This window comes from Primulina eburnea, chromosome 15 (genome assembly GCF_022965805.1).
Source record: "Primulina eburnea isolate SZY01 chromosome 15, ASM2296580v1, whole genome shotgun sequence".
In the NCBI taxonomy this organism is placed as follows: Eukaryota; Viridiplantae; Streptophyta; class Magnoliopsida; order Lamiales; family Gesneriaceae; genus Primulina; species Primulina eburnea.
The window spans coordinates 11443324-11457374 of record NC_133115.1 but is presented as its reverse complement, the minus strand read 5'-3'; positions in this window follow the sequence as shown (position 1 = coordinate 11457374).

Here is a 14051-nt window from a genome sequence, read left to right as displayed (position 1 = left end):
CAATTCTATTTGAGCTTGTAACAATTACAAGGCTCATTGACTTTTATTTAAATGTCTCAAACACATTTGAGTCTATTTAAACTTTACTTGATTTTACTCAATCCCATTAGTTTAATAATTATTTATAATTGGGCTCTATAAGACCCAATGTTGTTTAATTAATTCAACACTTGAAGTAATTTAATTATTTGGACATTACTAGGTCCATTAATGTACAATTAATTCAACACTTTGAGTTAATTTAATTTAATCCATAATAATGTTTATGAAAATTACAATTTTCAAATACATTATTTGTTTGGTCAACATTTAATTTAGGAACACTTTCTCAAATTAAAATTTACATTCTCCTTATAGAAGTCATATTTCTATTTTTATTTACGCTTATAAACTCCTTTATAAGACGTCCAATACATTGAACTATTTTAATTTTTTAACGGGATCTAGAAAGTTAGTACTTGTGTGTCCCACAATGGTTCATTGATACAACTAGTCGTGGGTTCACATCTCCATGTGATTCGGGACTAAACATGTTGGTCGAGCAAAACTTGCACTGTGGAATCCTCAATAAAAATATGTTTTATTTGCTCAAAATAATCGCAAGTGCACGATATCAAGTTATAATATAGTGTACGTGAGTACGAGTATCGTTCCACTAAAGACTGTATTTAACAATTATTATTTGCAGTTATTAAACATTTAGCAGCGAAAATTGATTTGATTGTTTTAACACTACTGTTCTTAAATAATTAAAGAGATAATAAAGGATTCAAAACTAAATTAATAATCAGAGATAGTATCCAAAATGGTTGAATAAAATTCAATAAGAAATGGATTTGTTGGGAATTTCGGTTCACCTACCTCTCGTTAATTAATTAATTCGTTCGATAGTGATTATATGCTTCCGACAGGATTTCCTATTCTACTGAACACACTCTCTCGAGCTATGCCAACCTAATTCGACTCAATGAAGTAATTAAATGTCTTTAATTATTTATCAAGAGTGAATCGCATTTCGATTTATGAAATCCCCTAGTTTTCGACCTTAAGGACTATGACTATCGGCGTGTATCCAATTTCATATATCTATTTAAATTGTAGATCCACGGATTATACTACTCGTTCCTATCACAAGTTATTCTATCGAACTCACTTGCAATATAAAAACGTTGTTAAAGTTAACTACACTCTAACAACACAATCAAACAATAGTATAATCAAGAATAACGCAACAATCGAATATAAATTAATTCAAATTAAAGTTTGGGGTAGGCTCCCCTTAAATCCCAAAAAATATTAAAGTTTAGCTACTAGAATTCATGATTGAAATCAACAAAATTAAGTTCAAGTGACAAAAACTAAATAAGAAATACTAGAAGTGACGAAAAACACGAAGAGCGATGCCCTGAAATCTTCAAATCTTCAATCCAAGCTCCAAGTCCTCTCTAAACTCAGTCCAGCCGCCCTCAATAATCATCCAGAATGAATCTCTCCGTGCCACAATCCTCAAAATAAGGTAAAGAATCGGCTGCAAAATTTTGCCAAAATTAGGTGGCGCTCGGGCGGTAGGGAATTACCGCTCGAGCGCCACACTCTCTGTAAAATACTTGAGTGTTGCAGCTTCTCGCGCTCGAGCGGTATAAAATTACCGCTCGAGCGCCAGCCTCTCTGGAATTCTCCCCGGGCTTTCACCTCTCGTGCTCGGGCGGTACAATTTTACCGCTCGAGCGCCGCCGCTTCTGCACATTATCTCCTTAGCTTGGCACTTGGCTCGGATTTTAGTTTTCCGGCCATTTTTCCTGCAAATTCGTCACGCCCAGGTGAGAAATGATCAAATGCAACTTCCTACTCTAAAATGAACAAAATTTGACTGAAATAGACGTATGCACAATGCAAAAATATGCCAACTAATGCAATAAAACACGTAAAAACGACACCTATCACATGTCCTTATATGAGCATATCCCAATTGCTCCATTCTCTCTTATCAACTCTTTGATAATAAGAACGTCAGAACTCAAGTCTGATAGTATCCAACCAATCATGTTAAACGCCTAGCAGCATCGCTTACATGATTCCCTAGGTATCAAATGATAGTGCCTGCAAGAACCATTCAATTATGGTTAGCATACAGTACGGTCCCTTCATCTCATATATCCCGACCTGATTCAACAACCATTGGTATATCGAGAGTTATCAATGAATCGATACTATGTGTCATGTCGTAGTTGCATCGATGGTGTAATCTATGAAACTTCTTTCATAATTATCGCCATAATCTGATCAGAGTTTTCAAACTACATACACATGAGATCACATAGGATATCCATACCCGAAGATAAGCGGTGAATCTCCGACTATAATGCATCGACTCCTATATGTTTCGACAAAACACCCAACCTTGACACCTGATGACCGCATGAGAGTCGGTAAACAAGTCAAAGTGCAATGCTAACATATAGAGTCTCAATGTTGTCCCGGGTCACAAGGACTAAGGTGTACAACCATAAACTAGGACGTTTACACTCGATAGGTGAGAACCACTTGGAAAGTCCTTTGTGGAGGGTTGTTCAGTGCACTTTACAAGGAGCACTTATCTGCATGTTCGGACATCACAATGTATCCTATATGTTTCTTGGAGCTCGTTCTTTCAAATTTGTCTACAGCTCCAATGATCTTTTTTATTTTTTTTCTTTTGCAGCAATCCGACTTTGTAGGCATGTTAGCTTGAAAATAGTTTTAGGATTTAAATTCGTTCTTTTTCGCCAATGATTCTACAAATGTTTGAAAAGCTGATTCGCTAAGACTGGAAAAAGTTGCGAGTTAACTTTCAACCATTCTAGAATGTAGATATTTTGTGGAGTATGAAAATACTGGCTTAAATAGATATGGATTTCATTGTAGTTTGTCGTCGTAACCCATTTTTATTTCAACTGTTGTCGTTTCAAAATTTTAAAGAAATTGATTGATCCCAGTTTGTCTTTTTCTATCGGCCATTCCTTTAGCTGCTTACTCGATCCACCTCGTTCGTTAACGTAAAAATCAAACAATTACGGTAAAGAGTGCATAATAGAATTCTTTTGATCGTCAATATTCTTCTTACGAAATTTAACATAATATTCAAAAAATATATCTTAGTTGCCTTGAATTTAATTAAGATTAAGTAAAGTTGTTAAGACAATAATTCTCCAAATATTTTAAAAAGATCTTATATTCTTAAAACAAAAACGATCATAACAACATCATCTCCATAATTTAAAAGTATAGGTAGAAACATAAGTGCAATAATTTAATGCCAGAAAATTTTTCTTCTCTCTTTAAAAATTTCCAGCTATAAAACACAGTTACTCAATATATTCCAATCAAATTCAGTTAATATTAAAGAACACAGTTACTCAATATATTCCAATCAAATTCAGTTAATATTAAAGATTATGTCGCAACATTGTTGTAATATGGAGTAATTAAATAATTTGAAGGGTAAAACAGTACCAAGAAAGTTGTAATATAAAGAATTTCACTGATTTTCAACAAAAAATATTTTTTTTAAATTTAATCCCGTTAGAAATTAAATTACTAGTTGTTTCCAATCAAGGCCATATCTTCTTTTACAAAATAATTTCCTAAATAATTTGAATTTTTCTATCGTGGTAGCCATGCGTTCATTAAATACAAATTTAATACATTGATGACATGACATGCACATATAACATGAAACAAATTACTATCTAGAATTGATATTAAAGAATCTTTACGGCATTTAATCAAAAAATTATTGACACTCGCATTATCGAATATGATCATAATATTATTTTCATTTGTATGTCAGAGTTTAGAAATATTTATAACATATTTAACTAAAGTAGTTATCTGGTGCGTGATGATTCTAACTTATTTAAAGATAATTTTCTTTTTTGCATAGTCCAATTTTCATCAATCCAATGACATGTAACAATAAAATAAGATTCAAATTTCACATTAGTCTAAATATCATTTATCAAACTAACCGTTAGAATCAAATGCTTATTATTAAGCCAAAAGATATAATTGTTAGCCAAGACGTAACTTTATTTTATTATATTCGTGGCAACGCAGTGTGCACCTATTTGAGTGCCAATGGATCGGGCTTTTAGGTATATGAATACATAAATATGCATTTCTATATGATGATATTGTCTCATATTTCTAAAAAATCAGTTTTACCGTTTCCACAACACATATTTTGTCTCCAGAAAAGACAATATTAGACGTTAAGATCTTGCGTCACTTTTTTACGTTCCACCTAGCCAACTAAATAAAGAGACATGACGTCAGCAGCTAGATGTACGGGAACTTCTTAGGAGGTCACTCATCCCAATTTTACGCTTATTCATGCACGTTTCATACAATATTTCCCTTAATAAGTATATATGTAGAACCCGTAAATCAGCCTACGTATAAGCCATGCATAATTCTAGTATTTTTAAATTTAATTGACTTCATTGCACGATTATTTAAATGCATTTCTTTGAAGTTAATTATTTTAGCCAGCAGTTTAATTTTATTCTTTTCAGTTAAATTCAGTGAGGCCGGACTAGAGTGGAGTTTAGAGATAAAATTTAAGACTCAGAAAATATTTCCAGAATTTAATTTAGCTAGCAAGTAAGTTAGTTTAAGTTAATAAGGAGATTTGGGGATTTATTTATGCAACTTGAGGTGATTAGAAAATAAGCTCATTTGAGTTACTTAATTAAGGATTTATTAAATAAATTAATTAAAGGATTAGTGAGGATTTTAAGGGTTATTAATTTAGTAAATAATCAACAACTTCCCTCCATTTAAATATCAAATTTTTGGCCACCCCTTAGATTATTAAACAATTCATTTGTCTTATCACCTTTAATCTTTTCTTTGTATTTAATTAGTAGGATAATTCTTGGATTTTTGGGAGCACCATTTAATTATCTAACAAGCATTATCCTACCCTATTCTAGCTAGAGAAATCGGCCACCCCATCCAATCTCTCCAACAACTCATTTGATATCAAGCAACATTTCAAATTCAAATTTTGTGGAGACTTGGCCACTCTTTTTTATCCCTTTTATTGTGGATCTCCCCTCACTATCTTAAACAACCTTCTCCCCTCTCCCTACTACCAAAATTCAGCTGCCATTTCAGATTAAAAATCGTGAGGTTCATAGCTTTTAAGAAGAGTGAAAATCGAGTAGAAGAAGAAAGGAAAGAAGCGTTCCACTCCTCCGTGCCGCGTCGTCGTTGTTTCGTTCGTTTTCTTTCGAAACAAAACCAGGCATGTCTAGATTTCTTTCAAACCTCAATCAAGTCCTATTATCAATTATTTTTCAGTACATGATCATGTTTTAGTGAACAAAAACCGAAATTTTAAGCAACTAGAACAAGAAATAATTCTGCACAGATTTTCGTTTCTACCATGCTTCACGATCGGTATGTTTTGGTTTCGATTTCAGGGATGGCTCGTTCCAGGGGCTCGAGGCTGCATATGGACATGTACTAGGACATGTTAGGGTCATGATAGAACGTTGGTTCCAGCCCCATACTCACAGGAATTCATAAATGACAGCACATCCCCCATGAGTGTCACATTGAGTTTCGAAAATTCAGTTGCTGTCATAAGGATAAGGATCTGATCATGGCTGCCCAAGGGGCCTATAGCCATGGTTAGATCCCTTCCCTAGCAAGTCTAAGACGTGACTAAGTCGCCTTTTTGGTGGCTTGGTCCATGGCTAAGCGGTTTTACAGAAAACAACAAGAACAGCCCCCTCCCCTCTCGCCCTTCGATTTTTGGACAGCATGTGTGTTCGAGTTTTGTGTATGGCGTGGATCTTGGTTGGCCTATGGCCGTTTGCCACGGTTCATACCATACCCCAAGATGTCTGGATCGTGTCATGGTCATCCAAATGGCCACTGGAACAAGTCGAGACAGCAAGCGAAGCACAACACCACACACGCACGCATGAGGGCCCTCGGTAAGAGTTTTCCGATGTTGCTGGAAAAATTCGAATTGTGGCTGGCCTAGGGCCCTTAGCCATGGTTCGAATGATTCCTTGGGACGTTTTGGAGAGGCTTTGGTCGGTGGTTCAAGCCCCAATGGCCAAAAGTCTCGCAAACAACGCGATGCAAGCAAGGTTGCAGCTGCTGGAAAATTACAGCAAGTTGTTGTGTCGGTTCGTAGGCTCGTTCGAGTTCTCGGTCGGCTTGTAGCCTATGTACTTGGACTGGACAGTGGCCCATTGAGTTAGGAAGGTCGTGTTTTTGACCGTTTGTGATTCGGATCATTTTTTAGGTCGTACGAGAATTTACAGTGCGATGTGCCAAATTTACTCTCGAAAGAGCATTTCACGTTTTGGCCTCCATTCACCTAGATTTCGACCCTCATCATTTTAGGAGCATAAGTTCATAATTTTAAGCGTATTTTAATCATGACTATACGTCGGTTCAGTGTTGGTTCGGGTTGGTTCGGAGTTATGATTAAATACGAAGTCGTTAGACGTAATTGTCGCATTTTCAAACTTAATTGCATAGTTCGGTCAAGTATAAGCTATTGCATATTTTTCATGGCATATTTAGGTTGCAGCGAACCTGGGGACGATCCTATCTAGTTGGTAAAATTACAGGATTTTTCATTATGCCATTTAATTATATTACGTGCATGAAAATAGAAAATACTTATTTTTGAGATTTATGCGATATTGCTTGTGGTCGATTCACTATCATGGGAGTATTATTTTACACGGTTTCCAGTGACCGATCAGTTCAGTTTGGTACCACGGTCGCCAGTGATCGATCAGTTCAGTTTGGTACCCCGATCGCCAGTGATCGGACAGTTCAGTTCAGTGCAGAGACCACATGCGTATACCATAATCTCAACAGAAAATCGCTACATTTTATTTCAGTACAGGGCTCCAAGGAGCAAACATTTTTACTATGATTTTTCAGTTCAGTTATGCACGTATTATAATTGCTCAAAACAAGTTATTTTCAGAATGCCTCATGACACGATATTTTATCCCATGCAAATTTTACTACAGTATTTTCTCGTTATCTACGATATATGCATGCTGAGTCTTTAGGCTCACTAGACTTGATTGTTGTAGGTACCGATGAGGTCAGGGCCGAGGTCGGGGATCAGTGAGCCAGCTTGGGTCGGCAGTAGTGGCACCCGAGGATCTCATTTACAGCATGTTACCATTTTATGCAAACATTTTTATCAGTTGTTGAATATTCTTAAATGGTTATTTTTGGCAAACTTTATTTTCTTCCGCTGCTATATTTTTAAACATTGAACTTGATTTACCAGTTGATTTTATGAATGAGGCAATTTAAGTTCTTTAAAAAGAAAATTTTTAATTTTCCGCAAATTTTCAAGTAAGGAGTTTTAGGGCCTTCACAGTTGGTATCAGAGCCTATGTTCTTGTAAAGGGTTACACTACTACTGACCACGAGAAGCACACGAATTCACGCCTTCGATCTGTAAGTTTTACGTTTCAGCATTTTATTTAGAGCATGAGTTATTTTGACAGCATGCTTCCATGAAATAGTTTACAATCAGATCTATTCAGTATTTCCGTGTTCATTTAAAATAAATTATGGAATTATGCATGTTAGTTACGTATGGGTTATGTTGGAACAGTATGCCCCCTAGACGCCAAGTAGGACGCCCGAGAGGTGGTGGCGAGCACCATCACGAGGACGATGATGATCAGAGACAAGAGAGGCAGGCACCTCCTCCTCCTCCTCCACCTCCACCTGACATGAATGCCCAGATGCTAGCTGGGATGACGCAGTTCTTCGCACAGTTTGAGGGGAACAATGCCGCCGCCACAGCCGCAGCCGCAGCCAGGCCAACAGGGCCCGAGGCTGTTTATGAAAGGTTTATGAAGATGCGTCCGAAGGAGTTTTCTGGGACGTCTGACCCCATGATTGTTGAGGGATGGATCAAATCCCTCGAGGTCATCTTCGAGTTTATGGAGCTGGGAGATGTCGACAGAGTCAGATGCGCCACCTATCTGTTCACTAGAGATGCCCGCTTATGGTGGGAAGGAGCAGCAGTAGCCCTGACCTTGGCTACACTTTCATGGACACGCTTCACGGAGGTTTTCTACTCCAAATATTTTGCTGAGGAAGTGCGCACCCGGTTGACCACTGAGTTCATGAGTGAGAGACAGGGGATATGACGGTTACGGAGTTCATCCATAAGTTCGAGAGGGGCTGTCACTTTGTGCCCCTGATCGCGAATGATGTCAAAGCCAAGTTGATGCATTTCCTGGTGGGTCTTCGACCGATCTTGCGACGGGATGTTAGGGTGTCTGACCCTGCTACTTATGAGATTGCTGTCTCCAAAGCCCTAGCCGCAGAGCAGGATCTGTGGGATATCGAGAGGGATCGCCAGGGCAAGCGCCCAGTCCAGGTACCACACCGCCCTCCTCCTCATCAGCATCAGCAGCAAAACAAGAGGCCATTTAATGGGCCTCCTAGAATCAGAGGCCAGCAGCAGCAGCAACAGCAGGGGCGCCCAGCCCCGAGGACTTTTGAGCACGCAGTTTGTCCCAGGTGCTCACGCCGCCATCCTGGAGCGTGTAAGTCTGGCTCAGGAAAGTGTTTTAAGTGTGGCAGTCCAGACCACATGTTGCTGCAGTGTCCTCAGAGAAATCTGCCTACTCAAGGCAGAGTTTTTGCCCTCCATGCCGCGGAAACAAACCCGGAGACTATGTTTTTGACAGGTACCTTTAAGCATTGAGTTATTATTAGAATTTCAGCGTTTTGGGAATCGGCAATTAGATTTTGAACTTAGAACTGTTATAGGATTGCATGCTCTACTCAGATTTATTTTGGGGGAATTAAGCTAGAAGAACCTTGACCTTTGCATGTCTATAGTTTAGTCCTTGTAGCTATTGGATTCAACTTAGAGTTCCGATCTTTCAGGGAGAATTTTTATATCTGGTTCCGCTACCAAAGCCTTGATAGATTCAGGGGCCACTCACTCGTTTATTTCGGAGGTCTTCGCAAACTTTCTCAAGATCAAGACCATTGGGCTAGATATAGCCTTTTCAGTAGTGTTGCCGTCAGGCGAGGAGATGGCAGCCACCAATGTTATCCGAGATATAGATATGGAGCTGCACGGTAATCTTGTCTATGCGGATCTGATCGTGCTACCGATGCCAGAATTTGACATCATCCTAGGGATGGACTGGCTATTGAGGAACAGAGTGTTGATAGACTTCCAGCGGAGATCTGTTCTTGTCCGACCGCCTAGGATGGAGCAATTCTTATTTGAGCCGGACAGGTACTTTCCTTTACCGCGCATTATTCCATATGTTCAGGCTAGGAAGCTCATGCATAGAGGGTGTCGGGCATTTCTAGCGACCTTTTTATCTGTCCCCGAGGAACCCAGCCAGTCAGCCTCGGATGTTCCGATTGTCAGAGATTTCTTAGACGTTTTTCCCGAAGACGTCTCTGGTATGCCACCCGAGAGAGAGGTGGAGTTTTCCATTGAGCTTATGCCAGGTACGGCTCCGATATCTAAAGCGTCGTACCGACTAGCACCGACAGAGATGGCAGAGCTTAAGAAGCAGATTCAGGAACTTCTCGACAAGGAGTTCATTCGCCCGAGCTTTTCACCATGGGGCGCGTCAGTCTTGTTTGTTAAGAAGAAGGATGGCTCTATGAGGCTTTGCATTGACTACCGGGAGTTGAACAGGGTTACAGTGAAGAACAAGTACCCACTTCCGAGGATTGAGGATCTGTCTGACCAATTGCAGGGAGCTTCGATTTTCTCCAAGATTGATCTGCGTTCCGGTTATCATCAGTTGAGGGTGAGAGATGCTGATGTTTCCAAGACTGCTTTCAGGACTCGTTATGGCAACTACGAGTTCCTTGTGATGCCGTTCGGTTTGACCAATGCGCCAGCGATCTTCATGGATCTCATGAATCGCGTATTTCAGCCGTACCTCGACCAGTTTGTGATAGTGTTCATAGATGACATTCTCGTCTACTCCAAGAGTCGGGAAGACCACAGCAGACATCTGACCACAGTGCTGCAAACCTTGCAGAAGCACAAGTTATTCGCAAAGTTCAGTAAGTGGGAATTCTGGTTAGAGAAGGTGTCGTTCTTAGGCCACATTGTTTCTAGCAGTGGCATTGAGGTAGACCCAGCGAAAGTCGCTGCAGTCAGAGATTTGGTTTTGCCGCAGAATGCATCCGATATCCGCAGTTTTCTGGGGCTAGCAGGATATTACAGGAAGTTCATCCAAGGATTCTCCTCTCTCGCCGTTCCACTCACAGCACTGACAAAGAAGAATGTGAAGTATGTGTGGAGCGAGGAGTGTCAGAAGAGCTTTGATACTTTGAAGCAAGCTCTTATCTCTGCACCAGTTTTGGCCATGCCATCAGGGCCCGGTGAGTTCGTCCTTTATACCGACGCTTCGAAGCTCGGTTTAGGTGCAGTTTTGATGCAACATGGGAAGGTGATAGCATATGCGTCTCGACACCTGAAAATCCACGAGAAGAACTACTCCACCCATGATCTAGAGTTGGCAGCCGTAGTATTCGCCCTGAAGTTCTGGAGGCATTATTTGTATGGAGAGAAGTGCCAGATCTTTACCGACCACAAGAGCCTCAAGTATTTCTTTACGCAGAAGGAGCTGAACATGCGTCAGAGGCATTGGTTGGAGCTTGTGAAGGATTATGACTGTGACATTAGCTACCACCCGGGTAAAGCTAATGTAGTGGCGGATACGTTGAGCAGAAAAGTCGCAGTGATGGCTCACTTGACGATTCAGAGACCTCTTCAGACTGAGATGCAGAGGTTTGATCTCGAGACTTATCCTCGATGTAGAGTTCCTCGTCTATCTACCTTGACTATTCAGTCCTCCCTTATGGACCGTATTCACAGTGGTCAGTCAGCAGATGAGCAACTGGCAGAGTGGAAGAAGAGAGATGAAGCCAAGGGCAGTGTCTTGTATACTGTCAGCGACAGTATTGTGAGATACCGAGACAGGATATGGGTTCCTAGCAGTGATTCTATCCGAGCAGACATCTTATCAGAGGCCCACATGTCCCCATACTCTATTCACCCTAGGAGTACGAAGATGTACAAAGATCTACAGCTATTGTATTGGTGGCCTGGTATGAAGAAGGACATCAGACGAGTTGTGTCCGAGTGTCTGACCTGTCAGTTAGTGAAGGCCGAGCATCAGAGACCAGCAGGTTTGCTCAAGCCTCTTCCTATTCCGGAGTGGAAGTGGGAGAACATTACCATGGATTTTGTGACCGGATTGCCGAAGTCAGCCAGGGGATCGAATGCTATTTGGGTGATTGTAGATCGTCTTACCAAATCAGCGCACTTCTTGCCTATTAAGACGACATTCACTGTGATTCAGTATGCAGAGCTGTATAACCGGGAGATAGTCCGACTTCATGGTGTTCCAGTTTCGATCGTATCCGACAGAGATCCCAGATTCACTTCCTCATTTTGGAAGAGTTTGCATTCGACTTTGGGTACGAAGTTGCTGTTTAACACAGCTTTCCATCCACAGACAGATGGGCAGTCAGAGCGAGTCATTCAGATTTTGGAGGATCTTCTTCGCGCTTGCGTCATTGATTTCTCAGGGAGTTGGGAGTCGAACTTACCATTGGTTGAGTTCACCTATAACAACAGCTTCCAGTCTTCTATTGGTATGGCTCCGTATGAAGCATTGTATGGCCGCAAGTGTAGATCTCCTGTTCATTGGGATGAAGTAGGAGAGAGAGCATAATTGGGTCCCGAGATTATTCAGCAGGCTGCCGATGTAGTAGTCAAGATCCGTGATAGGATGATGACTGCTCAGAGTCGACAGAAAAGCTATGCAGATCAGAGAAGGAGAGACCTAGAGTTTTCCGTTGGCGACCATGTCTTTGTGAAAATGGCACCTATGAAGGGTGTCATGAGATTTGGGAAGAAAGGGAAGCTCAGTCCAAGATTCATCGGACCGTTTGAGATCCTCGACAGAGTTGGGACGCTAGCTTATCGTGTGGCTCTTCCGCCGAATCTGGCCGGAGTACACAATGTCTTTCACGTCTCGATGCTGAGAAAGTACATGGCGAATCCTTCGCATGTGCTGAATTTCGAGCCGTTGCAGCTTACTCCGAACCTATCTTATGAAGAGAGACCGGTACAGATCCTAGACAGATAGGAGAAGAAGCTTCGGAACAAGCTGGTTAAGCGAGTCAAAGTCAAATGGCTTAACCATTCAGAGGAGGAAGCCACGTGGGAGTCTGAGCCGGAGATGAGAGATCGTTACCCAGAGTTATTCGGTGAGTTTTAATTTCGAGGACGAAATTTCTTTTTTTTGGGGGGGGGGGGGGGGCGGGGAGAATTGTAGAACCCGTAAATCAGCCTACGTATAAGCCATGCATAATTCTAGTATTTTTAAATTTAATTGACTTCATTGCACGATTATTTAAATACATTTCTTTGAAGTTAATTATTTTAGCCAGCAGTTTAATTTTATTCTTTTCATTTAAATTCAGTGAGGCCGAACTGAAGTGGAGTTTAGAGATAAAATTTAAGACTCAGAAAATATTTCCAGAATTTAATTTAGCTAGCAAGTAAGTTAGTTTAAGTTAATAAGGAGATTTGGGGATTTATTTATGCAACTTGAGGTGATTAGAAAATAAGCTCATTTGAGTTACTTAATTAAGGATTTATTCAATAAAATAATTAAAGGATTAGTGAGGCTTTTAAGGGTTATTAATTTAGTAAATAATCAACAACTTCCCTCCATTTAAATATCAAATTTTCGGCCACCCCTTAGATTATTAAACAATTCATTTGTCTTATCACCTTTAATCTTTTCTTTGTATTTAGTTAGTAGGATAATTCTTGGATTTTTGGGAGCACCATTTAATTATCTAACAAGCATTATCCTACCCTATTCTAGCTAGAGAAATCGGCCACCCCATCCAATCTCTCCAACAACTCATATGATATCAAGCAACATTTCAGATTCAAATTTTGTGGAGACTTGGCCACTCCTTTTTATCCCTTTTATTGTGGATCTCCCCTCACTATCTTAAACAACCTTCTCCCCTCTCCCTACCACCGAAATTCAGCTGCCATTTCAGATTAAAAATCGTGAGGTTCATAGCTTTTAAGAAGAGTGAAAATCGAGTAGAAGAAGAAAGGAAAGAAGCGTTCCACTCCTCTGTGCCGCGTCGTCGTCGTTTCGTTCGTTTTCTTTCGAAACGAAACCAGGCATGTCTAGATTTCTTTCAAACCTCAATCAAGTCCTATTATCAATTATTTTTCAGTACATGATCATGTTTTAGTGAACAAAAACCTAAATTTTAAGCAACTAGAACAAGAAATAATTCTGCACAGATTTTCGTTTCTACCATGCTTCACGATTGGTATGTTTTGGTTTCGATTTAAGGGATGGCTCGTTCCAGGGGCTCAAGGCTGCATATGGACATGTACTAGGACATGTTAGGGTCATGATAGAACGTTGGTTCCAGCCCCATACTCACAGGAATTCATAAATGACAGCACATCCCCCATGAGTGTCACATTGAGTTTCGAAAATTCAGTTGCTGTCATAAGGGTAAGGGTCTGATCATGGCTGCCCAAGGGGCCTATAGCCATGGTTAGATCCCTTCTCTAGCAAGTCTAAGACGTGACTAAGTCGCCTTTTTGGTGGCTTGGTCCATGGCTAAGCGGTTTTATAGAAAAAAACAAGAAAAGCCCCCTCTCCTCTCGCCCCTTCGATTTTTGGACAGCATGTGTGTTCGAGTTTTGTGTATGGCGTGGATCTTGGTTGGCCTATGGCCCTTAGCCACGGTTCATACCATACTCCAAGATGTCTAGATCGTGCCATGGTCAACCAAATGGCCACTGGAACGAGTCGAGACAGCAAGCGAAGCACAACACCACACACGCACGCATGAGGGCCCTCGGTAAGAGTTTTCTGATGTTGCTGGAAAAATTCGAATTGTGGCTGGCCTAGGGCCCTTAGCAATGGTTCAAATCATTCCTTGGGACGTTTTGGAGAGGCTTTGGT